The sequence below is a fragment of the Puma concolor genome, chromosome C2, assembly GCF_028749965.1.
Source record: "Puma concolor isolate L17-30 chromosome C2, mPumCon1.1.hap2, whole genome shotgun sequence".
Lineage (NCBI taxonomy): Eukaryota > Metazoa > Chordata > Mammalia > Carnivora > Felidae > Puma > Puma concolor.
In genome coordinates this window covers 156264948-156276575 of record NC_141675.1, presented here as the reverse complement: position 1 = coordinate 156276575, position 11628 = coordinate 156264948, and the positions used below count along the sequence as shown (strand labels likewise).

General features: G+C 60.4%; 2 long non-coding RNA genes across 4 annotated transcripts; one reads left to right on the top strand and one right to left on the bottom strand.

Annotated features, from left to right (window-relative positions):
• Window positions 1-807: 807 nt before the first annotated feature.
• Window positions 808-3455, bottom strand: LOC147577636 (uncharacterized). Its single transcript, XR_015255882.1, has 3 exons — window positions 2997-3455; window positions 1539-1948; window positions 808-1368 (listed from the first exon to the last, which is right to left on the bottom strand). It is a non-coding gene; the product is annotated as an uncharacterized LOC147577636 (long non-coding RNA).
• A 1569-nt stretch (window positions 3456-5024) lies between these two features.
• Window positions 5025-9821, top strand: LOC147577635 (uncharacterized). 3 transcript variants are annotated; one of them, XR_015240471.1, is made up of 4 exons: window positions 5025-5113; window positions 5215-5347; window positions 5647-5877; window positions 6816-9820. It is a non-coding gene; the product is annotated as an uncharacterized LOC147577635 (long non-coding RNA). The 3 variants fall into 3 exon arrangements; XR_015240470.1 differs by having other exon boundaries at window positions 5038-5347; window positions 6816-6868; window positions 7584-9813; XR_015240469.1 differs by having other exon boundaries at window positions 5038-5347; window positions 6816-9821.
• Window positions 9822-11628: the final 1807 nt, after the last annotated feature.

Here is an 11628-nt window from a genome sequence, read left to right as displayed (position 1 = left end):
TGTAATTAAGGTCCCAGATCAGTGGACCCTAAAGTGGGGCGTTGAGTCAGGCACGCCTGACGCGATCACGTGAGCCCTCGGGGTCCCGGTCTAGAGGTCGGAAGACGCGAAGTCAGAGGTTTGAAGTGGGGAAGGGGAGGGCCTGGGTGGCTCAGTTGGCTGGGCCTCCCGATCATGATCTCACGGTTCGTGGGTTCGAGCCCCGCGTCGGGCTCTGTGCCGACAGCTCGGAGCCTGGAGCCTGCTTCTTGTTCTGTGTCTCCCTCTCTCTGCCCCTCCCCCACCCAGGCGCGCTCTCTCTCTCTCTCTCTCTCTCTCTCTCTCTCTCTCAAAAATAAACATTAAAGAAAATTTTTGTATAAAAATTGGTGGAAAGGAAGTGTGAGAAGGATCAATACGAGGGGCAAGTCCCCACTGCCGGCACTGAGGATGGGGACACTAGGGGTCACGGGGTGTGGGTGGCCGCCGGGGGCTGAGAGCGGCCCTCAGCACTGCCAGCAGGGACACGGGGACCTCAGGCCTGCACCCCAAGGGTGTGGGTGAGCTCGGAAGGAGAGTCTCCTTCAGAGCCTGCAGACAGCAGCCCAGCCGGGCTAACACCCAACTGCACCCCACGGGGCCGGGCAGAGCCCCCGCACCGGGCGGTGTGACCAGAGGGTGCTGTCCTGGGTGCAGGTCTGTGCCGAAGGTCTCCGATCTCGGCGTCCTTTGGGAGCAAACCGAGCAGTTGCTGAAAAGTCCGACACAAACGTGTTCCAGGCCTCGTTCGCCTCGTGATAATAAAGAACGACCACCTATTTATTTCATTTAATTTTGATTGGTATTTATTCATTCTTAAGTAAGCTCCAAGCCCGACGTGGGGCTCGAACTCACAACCCCGAGATCAAGAGTCACTCGCTCTCCCCACAGCCTGCCGGGCCTCCCAAGAATAACACCTACTCGGCAAGCACCTACTTAGCACCCGATTCTAGACCTGCGCTGCCTCTAACCTGCCAGCCTTCCGGGAGTTTCTGGTTTGCTTGCCAGGAACCTCAGCGAGGGATGTGTCTGGCTCCAGACTTCCAGCCGGCTCAGAGGACCCGTTAAAACCCAGGGATCCGGCCTCCGGAGCCCCGACTGCTTCGCCCACACCCCGCTGCCTCCGGGGCTGCCTGGTTATTTTCCGACTCATTGCTGCTTTCTCCGGAGAAGCTATGAAGGTGGCCAATCAGCACAGGAGAAGGTGCCGAATGTCTTAGTCGTGGTGGAAACGCAGGTCAGAACCGCCAGGAGACGTCGCCCCTCCCCCATCAGAAGGGCTGCAACACCGGCGGGATGGGGCACGTGGTCCCGGACGCTGCTCGGGGGACGGAAAACGGCGTCATCGCTCTGGAAAGCCACAGGACGGTTCTGGGAACGAGTTAATACCGCAACAGACCCACCCCCGGGTGCGCGCCCGAGAGAGACGGCCCGCGAGGCCCACACAACCCCTGCGTGCACGCCCACAGCAGCCGTATTCGTCACAGGCAAGAAGGGCAAACCTCCTGAATGTCCGGCACCCGGGAAATGGATAGACGCCGTGTGGTCTGTCCGCACAACGGAGTGTCACTCGGCCAGGAAAAGGAGTTGAGCATCGACGCAGCCACACGGCTGAACTTTGCGAAGATTACGCGCAGTGGAAGAAGCAATCCTAGGACACCTTGACCTTGGACCCTGAGCCTGCGGGGCCGGGAGAGAACAGACGTCTGTTGCACGAGCCTGCAGCCCGTGCCGCCTTGTTACGGCTGCCGTGGCGAATGCCTGCTCTCGGGTCTCGTCAAGGCGGAGCGAAGCGAAAGCTACTCCTGCAAACCCTCGATGCTGATTTAAGTTACTTTCAGGGACCGCTCTTGTATCGTTCGGAAAGCAAGCCAAATCCGCAAAGGCAACGCAACCTAAATTTCGAGGACCATTCGCGTGAAGAGCCTTCCTCGTCCTGAGGGATTACGCTCGGCCGAAACCGCCGTCGCTGCGACGTGAACGCGGTGGTTTTGCGGGCCTGGCGGAGGTTTCCATGTCCCAGTGACTCAGTTTCCCTCCCTCCCCGCGCTCTCATTCACGTGCAAGCCTCCCTTGTGGCCTCGTGGGAATCAGACGCGTGAAAAGTTTGACTTGCTCTTTTCGATGCAGCCCACAGCTGTGAGAGCAGCGGCTCCTTCCGGGGCTGTGTTTTGTGGGAGCCGCGGGGGAGGTCTCCTGCCGTCCCAGAACCAGTGAAGGGAGCAGCCATTCGTCCAGCGAGCGTGGAGGGATGGGCCGCCCGTCCCGTCAGCCTCTTGCAGAGACCAGGTGGCTTTCGGGGTCCTGGAGACTTCGCCCTTGGGGCCCTGCCAACGGGGAAGGGCTCCCCAGAGGGGCGCAGGCCTCCTTTCCAGACGTGGGTGGAGCCTGGTCTCCCGCCCTGGGCCTTGAAGGCCGACCTCAGGGTCCTCATTTGTGTGCACGGAGGGGGAAGGGGGCCTTCAGGCTACACCCAGTTACCTCTCTGGGCTTCTGAGTCCCCGCCAGTCCAGCCAGTGGGAGCAGAGGCTTGTGGGGCCCCCTTCCAGGTCCAAACTGGAGCGTCTGCCCTCAGAGCCAGGACCGTGAGAGCAGAGCGTGGGAAGTCCAAGCCGCAAGGAGGAAAGGCGCGAGCCGGCGGGGCGGGGGGAGGGCCAGAGGCAAGAGAGCTGGCTGCGGGAACAGGTGCTCTCAGACGTCACCTGCATCCATCATTTGGGGCGCCGGAGGTCAGTCCCAGCTGGGTCCCGCTGGGCTAAGATCAGGGGGTCGGTGGGGCGGGTTCCTCCCAGAGGCTCCAGGGGTTGGGAGGTCATCATCCCCCGGGGGGGGGGGGTGTCATTCTGCCCACCACCCGAGAGCAAAGAAGGTACCCGCTCGGAGGAACCTCGACGAATGTGTTGAATGAGAGTAGAAGCCATCGGATGAGGCCAGGTCTGGGCTCCGCTGTCCGCAGGAGCTGCTTGTGCTTCCGGAACGGGGGGGTGCCGGGCGGGGGCAGCAGGGACCTCGGTGGTAGGAGGGGATGGCATCGCCCTCCCGCTGCGTTGCCTGGAGGTTGGCAGGCAGGTGGAAGGCGCCCGAAACAACCCCTGTGCCGCCAGCCCCGCTGCCTTGGTCCTGTCGCACAGGGTGGGGGTGAGACGGGGCGCGGGCTTCCCCTGGAGCTCCACCTTGCACGTCCTGGGGTGCTGAGCCGGCCCAGGCCCTCCTGCTGGGGTGCACTCAGGAGCCGGAGAAAAAGGACTTGGGAGGACCAGGAAGGTGGCCTTGAGGGACAAATGAGTGCCGAGTGTGAATGATTAACAATCGGGTCCCTGAAGAGAAGCCGGGGCTTCTGCTTCCCCTCCCCTGCTCAGGGCTGAACCTTGCACCCCACCGAAAGGTCAGCCTCCACTGCAGGTGTCCCGGTCCCCCTGGCAACCAGGAAGCATCACCCAAACAGCAGGTTGCGGCTGGTAGGGAAGGGGGAGGTGAGGAAGGCTCCAGGAGCAAAGTTGTCATTTCTCCCACCGTGGCGTGAAGGTGTCAGGCCAGGGCTCAGAGCCAGATTCTGCCCAGAATGACCAGGTTCAGAGAGCAGGCCTCCTAGCTTTGCCTGTCAGCAGGCCGGCCGCGGTCAGGGTTGTGGCGAGGCCGCCGTTGGCGGCAAATAGGAGAATTCCTCTCAGAGGCCAAAGCAATCGTTTCAATCGTCTCAGACAGTGTGGAAGGAGGGCACGGAGTTGGTGAGATTTTCTTGGCTTTCCTCACAGTGGCAAGATGGCTGCAGGGGCTCCAGGCATCGCATCCTCCCAGGACAACATCCAGTGCAGGAACGAGGAGATGGTGGCAAAGGGGCTTGTCCAGAAGCCCTCTGCAACTTCGCCTTCCGCTGGCCAGCTGGTCACGTAGCCTCTGCTGAACATTCAAGCACTTTAAAGACACAGGAACAGGGTCGGGGGCTTCCTGAAGCTTCCAGTCTCTGCTGCAAACGTCCTGTGTCTCCCTCCCCCACAGCAGGCACCGACTCACATGCATGGGCACATACAGGCTCACACTCACGTGTGCACACACCCACGTATTCTCTCTCCACCCCCTCCTCTTCCCCCTTACCCTCATCGCCCCCGTCGCATGGTACCCCTGACCCTCCCACTACTCCCCCCCATCTCTCAGGCACCAGCTGCAGCCTGGCACCTGCCCCCAGCCCAGGAACCCGCTCAGCATAGGAGACAGAATGATCTGTGTGCTCGGACGGGGATGGTCACCGTGGGCAGAAAGGGGAGGGGGCAGGGAAAAAAATTGACGTTGGCTGAAAAAACGAGAAAATATAGAAAAGTATAAACCAGGCACGAAAAGCCCCCTCCATACCCAGAACCCAGAGATGAGGACAGTTAACAGTTTAGTGTATTTGTGTCCAGTTTTTTTCTCTAGAGTCTAGTTCGGTTTGTGACCTGCTGGGAAGTCAGAAGGGTCACCGATCTGTCACCGGTTCCCCGCAGAAGACCTGCTCCTCAGCCCCAGGCGGGAGGGGTGCAGGGCTTTGGGAAGCTGGGGCCGGCGCCCTCCCTGGGGAAGGTCCCGGAGGGGACGCCGGAGTGGCCAGAGGGCTTCTGGCGGTGGAAGTGGTCCGGTGCAAGGTTTGCATCTGTCCACGGTGACCCTGACTGCCCTGTGACTGCGGGAAGCCGCTGGGGCCGGGAGGGGACACGGCACCCTAGGAGGTGGCCTTGGAAAGGTGTGCGCGGACAGAGCCAGGGCGGGGGGGCTGGGCTCCCTCCCTCCCTGGGGCTGTGGTGTCTCCCTCCCCACCCCAGACCGGTCCCAGCCCCAGGGGCTGCTCGATCCCAGGAGCCCAGAGGTCAGAGCAGGACCCAGAAGCAGCTGCCAGTGTAGCCCAATCTCTGATCTCTGTGGGCCAGGTCCTCATCAGGCCCCAGAGGCCCCACATGAGGGTTAATTATTCACGTGGCCCTGGGACCCATAGCTGCCAAAGTCCACTCCCCCCCCCCACCCTGCACCCAAGCCCACGGAAGCTGCCCTTTGAGACTCCAGTGCCAAAGACGAGGGAGGCATCACGAAATATTTCCTATGAGATAGACGTTGGTGGGAAAAGGTTAGAAACTACAGAAAAGGGTAAATAAGAACACAAAAATGAACTTGCAAGGGCGCTGATGGGGGGTAAGCGCTATGAACATTTCACGTGTTTCCGGCCAGGGTTCCCACTAGGAAATCCAAAGCGTCTCTCAATATTTGAAACGTGTTTCATGCGGGGAACTGGCCGCCTGATGGCAAAGGAGCAGTGTGGTACCAGGTAACATTTAGGACCTCCAGTTATACGTGGTCCTAGGTAAGTAACATTCACCTTCCTATGTGAACATCCCCCTCGATGCTTGTTATCTGGAACTCAGGTTCAAGTTTCACAGGGCATCCTTTCTGCCCCACAAATCTGGCAACCCTGGGTGGGGGGAGCGAAGCCTAGAGATCAGCATCCCCAGCGCTGTCCCCCTGCCTCTGGCTCGAGAGAGTGAGGGATGGATGCTGCCAGGGACCAGGGGCCAAGGTTCCCGTCCGCTTCCCCTCCACCCCACCCCCCAATCTAGAACAGGAGCCCCGTTCGTGACAGCTGGAGCCCGGCTTGCCCTCCAGCTCCCGCCGGTGCCTCCCCTTGTCTGGGTCCAGTGAGGCCAGGAGCCGGAGAGATGAGTCGTGTGTTCCTGGCTCGGCCCCTGGGATTCGAAGGGAATGTGGCCCCGAGGGCAGACGCAGCGTGCACCTGCTCAGCGGACAGCCCGGTCCCCACACGACGCCCCTTCTGCGTTCTCTGCTCATGTAACCTTCAGCAGTTGTGCAGCGTTCTGGAGTGTGATGTTCTAGAAGGTACTTGACCATTCTTAAATTGTGTGCTTAGAAACTGGGACTTCCCACCGAAACTGTCGGGCAGAGGGCCCCAGAGAAGCTTCAGGACCCTCTCCTGGGAGGCGTTTTCGTGGTTTTGAGGTCGAGTTCCACCCTAAGTAAGATAGCGTTCCCAGTTCACCAGGCTCTGGGGCCAGGAGTGGGGGCCGGGGGTCCACACAGGGGCCTCTAGACGCATTGGATGCCCCGGGGGATGTCAGGAGGCTGTCAAAGGCACGTTTGAGTCACACTTGTGAGCATCCTTATTTAAAGACCAGGGCTTGAGCTTGGGGTCACGAGCACACCCACACAAGCTTCTACACACACGCGACTTCATACAGCCCAGCCAGCTCTCCCCTGAGGGCCGGGTCGGGGTGACGGCGCGTTTGTAAGACTTTCGTGCCCGTGTAGCTTTGAATGTCAATCAAAGCACAATCACGAGGTGGTTCTTCCTTCTTTTGTTTTTTTAAGTTTATTTCTTCATTTATTTTGAAAGCGAGCTGGGGGAGGGGCAGAGAGAGAGAGAGAGAGAGAGGAGAGAGAGAGAGAGAGAGAGGATCCCAAGCAGGCTCCACGCTCAGGGCAGAGCCCAGTGTGGGGCTTGATCTCACGGACTTGGGGATCCTGACCTGAGCAGGTATCAAGTCGGACGCTCAACCGACTGAGCCACCCAGGCGCCCCCGTGAAGAATGTGTGGTTCTTCCTCAGCCTGCTAAGCACGTGTGCACGCTTGCACGTGTGTGCACACGTAGGGCACACCCACGCACGCACCCACGTGGGGCGTGCCCTCCGTGGGTCCCGGCACCCGTGTGCGGAACCGCCCTGCCTCGCACAGGCTCCGTGGGGTTTGGTGAGACGCCGGCCCCTCTGAGCCCCGTGCCTTCCTCTGACAACGGGGCTGACAAATGCCTGCCTTGCAGGCCTTCTGGGACGATACTGAAGTACGGTGTGAGGGGTCTCGGGCACACGGCGGGTACGCAGCAAGTGGGTATTTTATGTTACCACGGGCCGCGTGGAGGCTCGTTCGGTACAGCTGGGCAGGAGGCTCCTGTCCTGGAAGGCTGGGGGCCGGCAGATGGCTCGGGGACATGGGCCTGGGGTCCTCTGCGGCCTCAGGGAGGGGTGTCTTCAGCTTTGCCGAGCCCCCGGGGACACTGGTGAGCAGCGGGGGCTGCAGGGGCGCCTGTGGGGAGGGGGCGGGCAAGAGGCCGGAGCTGACAGACTGAGGTGACGAGCTGCGGTCCTGGGTAGTGACGGGCAGGATGGGGAGGGACGCCAAGGCACGGGGGGGGGGGGGGGGGGGGGGAGGGGGGGAGGACGCAGGTGGTGGAGAGGGAGGACCCGGGGCAGTCCTCGGCCCCACTGAGAGCCGCGGGGTGGGGTGCTGGTAGTTTTAGCCACACTGGGTACGATGTGCAAATAGCCACACTGTGCAGGCTGCCAGGATATGGGCTCAGAACAAAGCCGGGGTGCAGGGGGGCTCGGGGTCCCCACCACGGGGCCCGCCTGGCCTTCAGGTGCTACCTGGAAATGCGGGAATCCGCCCTCTCGACTCGGAGACAGGGAGGCACGGGCCAGGCGGCTCCCTGCCCACCCTCCCCTGACCCCCTGAGGGGCCCTCTTCCCCGCAGACGCCCCGGGGATCCCGCCCTCAGTACCCACCCCTGTGTCCTTCTCCTTTTTCCCAGCCCCTCCCCTTGCTTGGCGTCCCTGGGGTCCCTCAACGCCCGCTCACGGGCCCAGGCTCTGCTTGGGACAAGCAGGCATGTGCGGCTGCTTCCGGCCGGCCTGCAGGGTCCTCACAGGAGGGACCCCGGTGCCCTTGAGGCCCCTGCAAGGACAGGGCCCCGCGATGGCCGCGAGGAGGGAGCCGAAAACAGAAGAAAGACCAGAGACAAATCGGCCGGCGGCAACGGTCTCCGTGTGGCTGGATCCGCAGTGGCCCCGCGGAGCCCAGCTTCGAGCTGGCGGATGTCACCATGTCTGACGTGGCTCAGCGTCCAGTGGCCGGGACCTTGGCCGGTTCAAGGCCGTTCTGGAACAGAAGGAGCTCAAAGCGGAGCCGCGAGGTCTGAATTATCCAAGCGCGGGAAGGACGGCCGGCCTACCTGGCCTCGTTCGCACACGGTTTCTCCAGGTACCAATTTCTGGGGTCCTGGCTTCGAGACCTCAGACAGGACGACAGCTCAGAAAGCCGGGGACCTGGCAGGCGGCTTCATGGACCGAAACAGCTGTTTCCACAGCGCGCGCCCCGAGGTTAGAGTCAGGAACTCCCCGCCTTTAACCTTGACCCCCCCGAGAAGGTCGCCGACCGAGGGGTGTGCCGTGCCCGGGGAGGCCCATCGGCGGAGATCGCATTCCCTGGTCAGTGACCTGCTGCCCCACCTAGAACGTGACCCACACGGAGAGACGGCTGGATCGAGTTTCGACCCGAATCGCTCTTGAGACAAATCACACGAAGGCGTGAGCTCTCCTTCGTTGAACATTCTTACGGCCTCAGCTCTGGCAGGCGTGACTTTGTGCCCTGTTCGTGGTCACAGGCCGTGTTCCATCTGCCCGGCGTGTTTTATTGGCACGAAAGCACAAAAACGAACCAGGGAGCTCCCTCCCTGCCGCCAGCTCCCCCTCTCTCCCCCCTTCCTTCCCTGCCCTCCTCTCCTCTATTAGCAAACGGGCCATGCGGTGGCTTATGTGTCCCCAAGGATATGTTGGGGTCCTGACTCTCCCATGTCAGAACGTGACTCTGTTTAAAGACAGGGCGTTCACAGGGGCGCCTGGGTGGCTCAGTCGGTTAAGCGTCCGACTTCAGCTCAGGTCACGATCTCACGGTCCGTGGGTTCGAGCCCTGCGTCGGGCTCTGGGCTGATGGCTCAGAGCCTGGAGCCTGTTTCCGATTCTGTGTCTCCCTCTCTCTCTGCCCCTCCCCCGTTCATGCTCTGTCTCTCTCTGTCCCAAAAATAAATAAAACGTTGAAAAAAAAATTAAAAAAAAATAAAGACAGGGCGTTCACAGAGGCGAGCGAATGAAAGTGGGGTTGTGACGAAGGTACTGAAAGAACGTGACTGGCATCCTCGTAGATGGGGAGCCGGACAAGGACACACATGCACAGAGGCGCACGCGTGAGGATAGCGGGTGGAGACGCCCCGCCCCTGGAGTCATGTGTCTATCAGCCCCGAGCACCAAGGATCGCTGGGGCCACCGGGAGCTGGCAAAGCTGAGGCAGGGGCCCCACCTAAGGCTTCAGAGATTTGAAGTTCTAGTTTCCAGAACTTCGAGAGAATAAATGTCTACTGTTGCCAGCCCACCAGCACAGGGAGCGAACCCACTGAGTGCAGGGGAGATGAGACTCTCCTAAACGTGGCCTTGAACGAGGGTCACGTTACACCCGGTCATCTGTTCTAGTTCATCAAATAGTTCTGTGTCCCTCAACATTCTGAGAAACTGAGTATATCTTCAGGACTCCAAAGGTTTGCCTGTGGGCCGCCTGGGTGGCTCAGTCGGTTAAGCGTCCGACTCTTGGTTTCGGCTCAGGTCATGATCTCACGGGGCTCGTGGGTTCGAGGCCCGCATCGGGCTCTGCGCTGACAGCTTGGAGCCTGCTTGGGATCCTGTCTCTCCCTCCCTCTCTGCCCCTCCCCCTTCTCAAAATAAATAAACTTAAGAAACAAAAAAGTGTTTTGCTTGCTAAGAACTTGCCTTGCCAAGTAAAGAACCGCTTTGTAGATCAAATTTGTAGACTTGTTTTATCTCTATTGTCGCGGACCCGCTTTGCTCCAAGACGACACGGAAATGCTAGGCGCTCGAAAAACACAGCATCGCGTTAGCTCCGCTCCCAGGTCGTGGTTGCAACCAGAGTCTGGCCCGACCTTGCTTTTGGAGCCGCGGCATGAGTCCAGCACCCACACTTCGGTTTGAAAGGTTCCCCTCGGCCCACGAGAGGCCGCGTGGGGGACAGCGGACGACACAGTGGCTTCCCTTGTCAACGCGCTGATGCCTGGTGTGGAACGCAGGGCGGTATTGATTCTGGCTGCAGGGTGGGACTATTTTTAGCCTTTGGCCTGGCCGGCAGGAGGCCCCGGGAGGGGGGGGGGGGACAGGCTCCCCGGAGGGCAGGGGTTGGGGGGGGCAGGGCCTCCCGCTGGAAACCCTGCAGTGAGGAAAGAGCACCCACACCGCATCTGGCACCTTCCTTTGCAGCTTGAGTTCCCTGTGAGCGTTCCCTTCTGCGGACTGAGTCATCTCCCTAAATGCGCTTGGGAAACACCCAGAAGGCTGTTGAAATGGGAAGTGAACACAGTGGTTTGGGCCCCGCCCCGCTCTGATCCCTCAGGGCACATGGCCCCAACCTGGGGAAAGATGCTTCTGGCCCCCCAAGGGGGCCTCGTGGCCGGGGGTGGGGGGCCGAAGGACGCACGCTGGAGTCCTGGCTTTGCCACCTGTCCCTACGCTCGGAGATGAGGCCACAGCTCTGTCAAGGGGTCTCGAGAAGCGGACACCCGGTGCTTAGCCCACGAGTGGGTGATGCGATGGTGGTCACGGCCTCCTGGCAGGCAGCAGAGCCACGGGGAGGGGCCGGCCCTGTCCCCAGGCCCGGGGCTCAGCATCCCTCCCCTGTGGGACCAGCCCTCTCCCAGTGGCCCGCCTTGCTTCCTCGCCTGCAGGGCTGGAGGGGACTGGAGGCAGTGCCCTCCAGAGGAGGGGGCCTCTTCAAAGAAACCTAAATGCCCAGGGGGGTGACCATTTCCTGGTGGGCCCAAACTCCCCCAAGGTCACAGACTATCTCACCGAGGGGCTCCACATCACCCACTTGAGGTCTGTCAAAGCCTGTCACTTGCAAAACGGTTTGGAGAACGAATCCGCTTGGCTAAATGGTCTGCGGGACTTCTCAGGGCCTTGGCTGTGCTCACCTGCTCAGGGACCCCATGAGCAGGGGCCCAGGAGCTGAACTTCCCAGGGGTATCTGACTTTGGCTATTTTTAAAAGTCTGGTTTATCGAGACAAATTCACGTACAGGAAGAGTGCTTCTCTTCCGTGTCCCGTTCTATGAGTTTCGACTGACGCATGTCTCGAATTTGAGACACAGAACATAGCTGTGACCCCCAAAGCACGCCAGCCCCCGTTGCTGTCAGTCTCCTCCTCCCGCCCCAGCCTCTGGCCACCACCAACTGCTTCCCCGTCTCTGCCGTTCTGCCTTTTCCAGAAAGGCATCTCAACAGGGTCATGGGCATGTAGCCTTTTGCGCCTGGCGTCCTTCAGCCGATGCGTTAAGCTCCCTCCGTGTTGGCGTGTGTACCTGCGGCTTGTTCCTTCTTCCCGCCGAATAGCGTCGGTCGTTGGCATCACCCTAACCTGTTTATTCCGCGACCAGCAGATGGATGTTGTGGGTTGTGTCCAGTTTGGGGCGATTAGGAGTCGAGCTGCCATAAACACCGGTATACAAGTTTGGGTGCAAACATTAGTTTGTATTTCTTGGGTCAACCGCCAAGCTGTTTTCTGAAGCGTTTTCACCTGCGTTTTCTCTAATGATGAGCGACCGGGCATCTTTTCACCGTCTTCTTTGCTGACCGTTCATCTTTCCCTGAAATACCGTTTTGTTTTTTTTTTGTTTTGGGTTTTGTTTTTTGTTTTTGTTCGTTTGTTTCTTTTTGCTGGAGTGCCCCTCGGGAAATGCTTTCCTCTCCCAGCCCCTTCATTTTAAAGATGAAGAGGAGGGGCGCCTGGGTGGCTCAGTCG